The following is an 8,141-nucleotide window of genomic DNA, read 5'->3' as shown; positions in this document are numbered from 1 at the left end:
TCGTAAGTCAAATCTTTGTCCAATTGGACTGAGTTGAAATCTAACACATAGGAGGGATCACCATGATATTTTCAGAGCATAGACACATGGAACACCGGATGAACCGCTGATAAACTAGGTGGTAATGCAAGCCTGTAGGCTACTTCACCCACCCTTTCAAGAATTTCAAAGGGTCCGATATACCTAGGGCTCAACTTGCCCTTCTTTCCGAACCTCATTACACCTTTCATATATGAAACCCGGAGCAATATTCGTTCTCCAACCATGAATGCAATATCATGAACTTTACGGTCGACATAACTCTTTTTCCTAGACTGAGCTGTGCGAAGTCGATCCTGAATAATCCTGACCCTATCCAAGGCATCCTGTACTAAATCGGTACCCAACAACCGAGCCTCTCCCGGTTCAAACCAACCAACTGGCGATCGGCATTGCCTTCCGCATATTGCCTCATATGGAGCCATCTGAATTCTCGACTGGTAGCTATTATTATAAGCAAACTCCGCAAGTGGCAAGAAATGATCCCAAGAACCTCCAAAGTCTATAACACAAGCGCAAAGCATATCTTCCAATATCTGAATAGTGCGCTCTGACTGTCCGTCTATCTGTGGATGAAATGTTGTACTCAACTCCACCCGCGTGCCTCTCTGAAGAATAGGTAACTGCCACTAGAATGAAATGGGCTGACTTGGTCAACCTGTCCACAATGACCCAAACTGCGTCAAATTTTCTCTGAGTCCGTGGGAGCCCAACAACAAAATCCATTGTGATACGCTCCCACCTCTACTCAGGAATTTATAACTTCTGAAACAAACCACCAGGTCTCTGATGCTCATACTGAACTTGCTCACAATTCAGACACCGAGCTAGATGTGCAACTATATCCTTTTTCATTCTCCTCCACCAATAATGTTGCCGCAAATCTTGATACATTTTTGCGGTACCTGGATGAATAGAATACCTGGAACTGTGTGCCTCTTCAAGAATTAATTCATGAAGCCCATCCACATTAGGCACACAAATACGGCCCTGCATTCGCAAAACTCCATCTTCCCCCACAGCAACCTGTTTAGCATCACTGTGTCGCATCGTGTCCTAAAGGACAAGTAAGTGAGGATCATCATACTACATCTCTCTGATGCGCTCATATAAAGAAGACCGAGCGACTGTGCAAGCTAGAACTTGGTTGGGTTCTGAAACATCTAACCTCACGAACTGATTAGCCAAAGTCTGAACATCTGCAGCTAATGGTCTCTCACCAACCGGAATATACGCAAGACTACCCATACTCACAGCCTTTCTACTCAAGGCATCGGCCACCACATTGGCCTTTCCCGTGGTGATACAAAATGGTGATATCATAGTCTTTCAACAACTCCATCCATCTTCTCTGCCTCAAATTAAGATCCTTTTGTTTGAACAGATACTGAAGGCTACGATGATCAGTAAATAACCTCACACAAGACACCGTAGAGGTAATGCCTCCAAATCTTCAGCGCATGAACAATGGCTGCCAATTCTAAGTCATGAACGAGATAATTCTTCTCTTGAACTTTAAACTGTCGCGACGCATATGCAATTACCTTCCATCTTGCATTAATACTGCACCAAGCCTAATGTGAGATGCGTCATAATATACCGTATATGATCCTGAACCTTTGGATAATACCAATATTGGCGTCGTAGTCAAAGAGATCTTGAGCTTCTGAAAGCTAAACTCACACTCGTCTAACCATCTGAATGGGACACCTTTCTGGGTCAATCTAATCAATGGGCTTGCTATAGATGAAAATCCTTCCACGAACCGACGATAATAACCTGCCAAACCCAGGAAACTCCGGATCTTTGTAACTGAAGTTGGTCTAGGCCAATTCTGAATAGCCTCAGTCTTCTTAGGATCCACCTTTATGCCTTCTGTCGATACAACATGCCCCAAAAAGGCAACTAAGTCTAACCAAAACTCGCATTTTGAAAATTTGGCATATAATTGATTATTCTTCAAGGTGTGGAGCACACTTCGAAGATGCTGCTCATGCTCCTCTCGACTGCTGGAGTAAATCAAGATATCATTAATGAATATAACCACAAAATAATCCAAATAAGGCTTGAACACCCGATTCATCAAATCCATAAATGTTGCTGGAGCATTTGTCAACCCAAATGACATCACTAGGAACTCGTAATGACCATACCGAGTCCGAAAGGTTGTCTTAGGGACATCAGATGCCCTAATCTTAAACTGATGGTAACCAGATCTCAAATCAATCTTCAAAAATACCTTGGCACCCTGAAGCTGATCAAACAAGTCATCAATTCTTGGCAACCGATATTTGTTCTTAATAGTTGTTCATGATCAATTACCGAACTGGAAATTAACCTCATGTTAAAACAAATCTCGTTGCAAACCTTCACAATACTGATAACAAGATGCGAGGCATGAAGACCTCATAATTACTTACCCGAATTAATGAGTACTATTTAACGCCACCTGGGCGAGCACCTACTTCGTAGGTTAAAATTCAATAATTACAAACACGAATTTTGGCAAATGTGCACAGAGAATTTCATACAAGAATTCTCAAATAAAACTAACAAGCATGACTCCCTATTAGTACTATAGTACAAATTTAATTTCACAAGGGAGAGCTTAAACACAAGAATTTTCATCACAAGGATCTCGTCCTTATATAACTTCCACCGCAGCTCGTATCCCGGTTTAAACATATCAATTTATTTTCTTTTAAAAAGGGAGGATCTTGTCCTTAGTTCTGAATCACAAGTAATATGCATATCGTGCCAATCAAAAAATTTCATATTTCTCCTTTTAAATAATTTTGGTTACACAAAATCACAACAAATAATGAACCCCACACTGATATGGCATATAATTCATAATTTGTAATTTATTATCCGTAAATCACATCAAAACTTACCGAAATGAGTAACAGAAAGCCACATTTAGCCTCACAACTCTTATTAGTGACCAATATGGAATGATAGGCGTAGTTATCTCCATAGAATCTCCCAACAGGAGTAAACACATAAGTAGATTATATAATTACGAAGCTTTCACATACGTGGAGCACAATAGGAGGACACGTCTTGACACTCAGAATCGAATCAAGTTAAGGAAATTATTCCTATATTTTAAATTTAGGTCGTACCCATAACGACACCATCTGATGTAATGACCTCCGCCATACCATAAAACAAATATAACAACGGTTGGGTCTCCACCTCTAGGATACCTTCTATCTGCTTGTCCTCCACCTCTTGGTACCCGACCCCTAGCATAAGTACTCCTTCCTCCAGACGAGGCACCACCGAACTGACGAGGCCTCTTATCAGACCTCTGTCCTCTCTCCTGTGCAAGAACCATCTCGGTCTTTCTTGCGACATTAGCAGTCGCCTGAAAAGAAATCTCACTCCCGGTCTCCTTGGCCATCTTAAGTTTGATAGGATGAGTGAGTCCCTCCATAAACCTCCTCAGTATCTCTCCCTCAGTAGGTAGTAAAAGGAGAGCATGACGAGTCAAATCCACTAAACGGGACTCATACTGAGTAGCAGTCATGCTGCCCTACTGTAGACGCTTAAATTGCTTTCGGTAATCCTCCCTCGGTGTGATAGGAAGGGACTTCTCCAGAAATAGCTGAGAGAACTGCTCCCAGGTAAGTGCAGGCGATCCGACTGGTCGGGTCAATGTGTAATCTCTCCACCACCTCTTGGCGGAACCCGTCATCTGGAATACAGCAAAATCAACTCCATTGGTCTCAACTATACACATGTTCCGCAGCACCTCATGGCAGCGTTCTAGATACTTATGTGGGTCCTCGGAAGGTGTACCACTGAAGTGAACTGGAAAGAGCTTGGTAAACTTATCCAGTCTCAATAAGGCCTCCAAGACATGGCGGGCCTATCACCGGTCTGTGCCGCAACAACTGGCTGAACTACCCCAACCTTCGGGGACCTGAACTGGTCAAATTGGTACATTTTGAACTGCAACCTCCTCCTGAAGATCCACCTAAGGTTCTACAACAGATGCGGATGCTCGAGCTCGGGACTAAGCTCTACCTCTGCTTCTACATCGGCCTCTGGCGCGACTTCGGCCTCGGCCTTTGCCCCTGATCGTAGCTGTCACTGGGGGTTCTGGCTCCTGTCCAGTTGTAGACGCAGTACGTGTTCTCGCCATTTGCGAGAGGACAAGAATAGAAGAGTTAAATCGTCAATGATAGAAATAAATTGCACGACAGGTAGAATAGAAGTGAAACTTGTTCCTAAACTTCATAGCCTCTGGAAGATAAGCACAGACGTCTCCGTACCGATCCTCCATACTCTACTAAGCTTGCTCGTGACTCGTGAGACCTATATAACCTAGTGCTCTGATACCAACTGTCATGACCCGAAATTCCCACCTTCGGACCGTGATGGCGCCTAACATTTCACTTGCTAGGCAAGCCAACGTTAGAATAATATTATCCATTTTAAAACAATTTTTAAAAAGGAAACAGATGCGGAAGCAAAGTTTGAAATATAGTAAAATAATCTATCAAACAACGGTGTCTAAATACCATCCCAGAATTTGGTGTCACAAGTGCACGAGCTTTAAGAATAATACAAATAAAGGTCTGAATAAAATAAAGCTGTCTGGAAATAAACACACAGCCAAAGTAAAATAGACGGGGACTTCAGAACTGCGGACGCCATGCAGTTATACCTCAAGTCTCCTCTGAATAACTGAGATCCGAGCAAAACTATGGTACGCTGCTGGGACCAACTCTAAAATCTGCACAAGAAGTGCAGAGTGTAGTATCTGTACAGCCGACCCCATGTACTGGTAAGTGATGAGCCTAACCTCGACGAAGTAGTGACGAGGCTAAGGCGGGTCACCTACATTACCTGTATGCAATATTAGTAAACAACAACAACAATAGAAATAAATCAAATAACTCATTTATAATAATCGAAGCCAACTCAGCGGTCATAACCAATTATCATTTCCATCAATTCAAGTGCAGCGTGCAACCCGCTCTCACAATATATTCATATTCAATTCTGTTGCAGCGTGCAACCCGCTCTCACAATATATTCATTTTAATCAAGTATGTTGCGGCGTGTAACCCGGTCCTCCAATATTGACTTTTAATAAGTCTGTTACGGCGTGCAACCCGATCCTCCATTATTGACTTTTAATAAGTCTGTTGCGGCGTGCAACCCGATCCTCCAATATTGACTTTTAATAAGTCTGTTGCGGCGTGCAACCCAATCCTCCAATATGGACTTTTTAATAAGTCTGTTTGCGGAGTGCAACCCGATTCTCCAATATTGACTTTTAATAAGTCTGTTGCGGCGTGCAACCCGATCCTCCAATATATTCATTATAATTAATCCTGTTGCGGCGTGCAACCCGCTCCTCCAACATATTCATTTATCAATCCATTCTTATAGAAGAAATTCCCCAATAAATGCAACAATTAATATAAAATCATAAGATAACAAGCATATAATAATTATGAAGCAAACAATGGCAAATAGCAAATTATTATGGAAATCAGGGAGCAAATAGGCAGTTTAATACTTAATATGCTAAATGTCAAATATCAATTAAGGCACATAATTCAAATAACATGTAAGAATTAATGCAGGAATTCAAGAATTAATATTTGACAAAGAATAAGAGAGAAATAATTATTATAATATTTAATTTATGATTAAAAATAATTTATGATTTTTCAAGTAAGGCAAATAATTAATTTGATGACGTATAGACACTCGTCACCTAGCCTATACTTAGTTCACATGCAATTCACATAACAAATAATTTAAGAGTTCTATTCTCTCAAGTCAAGGTTAACCCCGACACTTATCTCGCTTTGTAAATTCCAATCAATTATTCAACCACAACTTTTCCTTATAAATTTGACTCCGAAAGTTTCAAATCTATTCACAAACAATTCAATATATTCAATACTAATCATAGGAATTAATTCCATATGAATTTTATAATTTTTCCGGATAAAAATCCGAAATTCATTAAAATATTCGGTAGTGGACCCATGTCTCAAATCCCGAAAAAACTCACGAAATCCGAACACCCGTTCCGATACGAGTTCAACCATAATAAATTTGTCCAATTCCGATATCAAATGGACCTTCAAATCTTAATTTTTCATTTTTGGAAAGTTTTACAAAAATTTCAATTTCTTCTATCTAAATCCGAAATAAATGATGAATGTAGACATGGATTTGTGAAATACAATCACTATATGATAAATAACACTTACCTAGTTCAAAGTCGTGAAAATCCTCCTTGAAATCGCCCAAATCCGAGACTTAAAACTCAAAAATAAGTAAAAATAGTTAAGACCCGATTTTATGTATTATGCCTAGCATTTTCGCATATGCGGGCTATATTTTCGCACCTGCGGTCTCGCATTTGCGAGACAAAGCTCGCATTTACGAAGTAGGCCTGCTAGGCGAGGTCCTGCACCTGCGGACAAAATGTCGCACCTGCGACGTCCGCTTCTGCGCAAAAGGGCCGCACCTGCGAAGCTCGCACCTTCGGTCAAAATTCCGCAGGTGCGATAACACTAGAACTCAAAATTTCAGATTTTGCTAAAGTCCAATTCTTGTTCCGATTTCGATCCGTTTCACTCTCGGGGTACTCGGGACCCCGCTCGAATATACCAGAAAGTCCCGTAACATAATACGAACTGACTTGGGGTCTAAAATCACGTCAAACAACACTGAAATTACAATTCACACCCCGATTCAAACTTTGAGTTTTAAACTTTTAATTTGTAAATCTCGTGCCAAAACATATTAAATGAATCCCGAATGACTTCAAATTTGGCACACAAGTCATAAATGATATAACGGAGCTGTTCAAATTTTCAAAATCGGATTCTGGCTCCGATATCAAAAAGTCAACCCCGTGGTCAAGTTTGGAATATTTAACCTTTAAATTACTAATTCCGTTAAATGGTCATAACTTGAACTAGGGACCTCCAAATTAAATTTCGGGCATACGTCCAAGTCCCAAATCACAATACGGACCCACCAAAATTTTTAAAATACTGATCCGGATCCGTTTGCTAAAAATGTTGACCAAAGTCAACTTAGTTGAGTTTTAAAGCTCTATTTCCCATTTTAATCTATTTTTCACATGAAAAACTTTTTGGAAAATTTTACGAACTGCGCACGTAAGTCGAGGAATGATAAATGGTACTTTTTCGAGGTCTTAGAATACAGAATTACTTATTAAATTTAAAGATGACATTTTGGGTCATCACAGTACTATAGCTACAATATTTATATTTACTGGCCGTAGCTACAATTTCGTTGCTACTGTGTTGTATTCCATGTATTCACTATTTATAAATACAGTGAGATAATTCGCCTAAATTAGGGTTTACAACTCTTTAATAATGGAAAGCGCAATAAATCATCATGTAACAATTCGATTGTATACACTGTATTTAATTCGGATGTATTCGTTCTTATATATTTTATATTATATTTAATTTCACTATATTGAATTCAGTTGTATTCAAACAACAAAAAATCAAGAAATATGGTGTATACCACTCTATTCAATTCGGTTGTATACATTGTATTCAATTCACCTATATTCATTCTTAACTTTTTTACATTGTATTCAATTCGTTGTATTCAATAGAAAGTTGTATTCAAACAAAAAAATCACAAAAACAGTGATATTCGATTGTATTCAATTCGCTATATTCATTCGTAGCTGCTTTTACACTCTATTAAATTTATTGTATTTAATTCGATTGTATTCAAACAATAAAACTTCAAAAACTATAGGGATCTGCCACAAATAATAACCTTCGGAATACATAAATACAAGTAAAATACAATGTATTTGTACAGAAATATAATATATTTGAGTGTATTTGTACACAATACAATATATTTGTAGCATTGTATGTGACTCAATAGCAAAGAAGAGAAGAAAGTTCGTCGGAGATGGCGTCTTCCGGCCAAGCAAAATATTATATACATTGTATTAAAACTAAATATGAAGACGAACAAAAAAACTGCCCTCAAATCTTCTGTCGCGCCTCCGACTTTTCAAATGTTACATAGATATGTTTAGTTTTGAGTAAATTTAATACATTTTA

The sequence above is a fragment of the Nicotiana tabacum genome, chromosome 24, assembly GCF_000715075.1.
Source record: "Nicotiana tabacum cultivar K326 chromosome 24, ASM71507v2, whole genome shotgun sequence".
Classification (NCBI taxonomy): Eukaryota; Viridiplantae; Streptophyta; class Magnoliopsida; order Solanales; family Solanaceae; genus Nicotiana; species Nicotiana tabacum.
The sequence above is the reverse complement of the archived record's forward strand: the minus strand, read 5'-3'. Positions refer to the sequence as shown.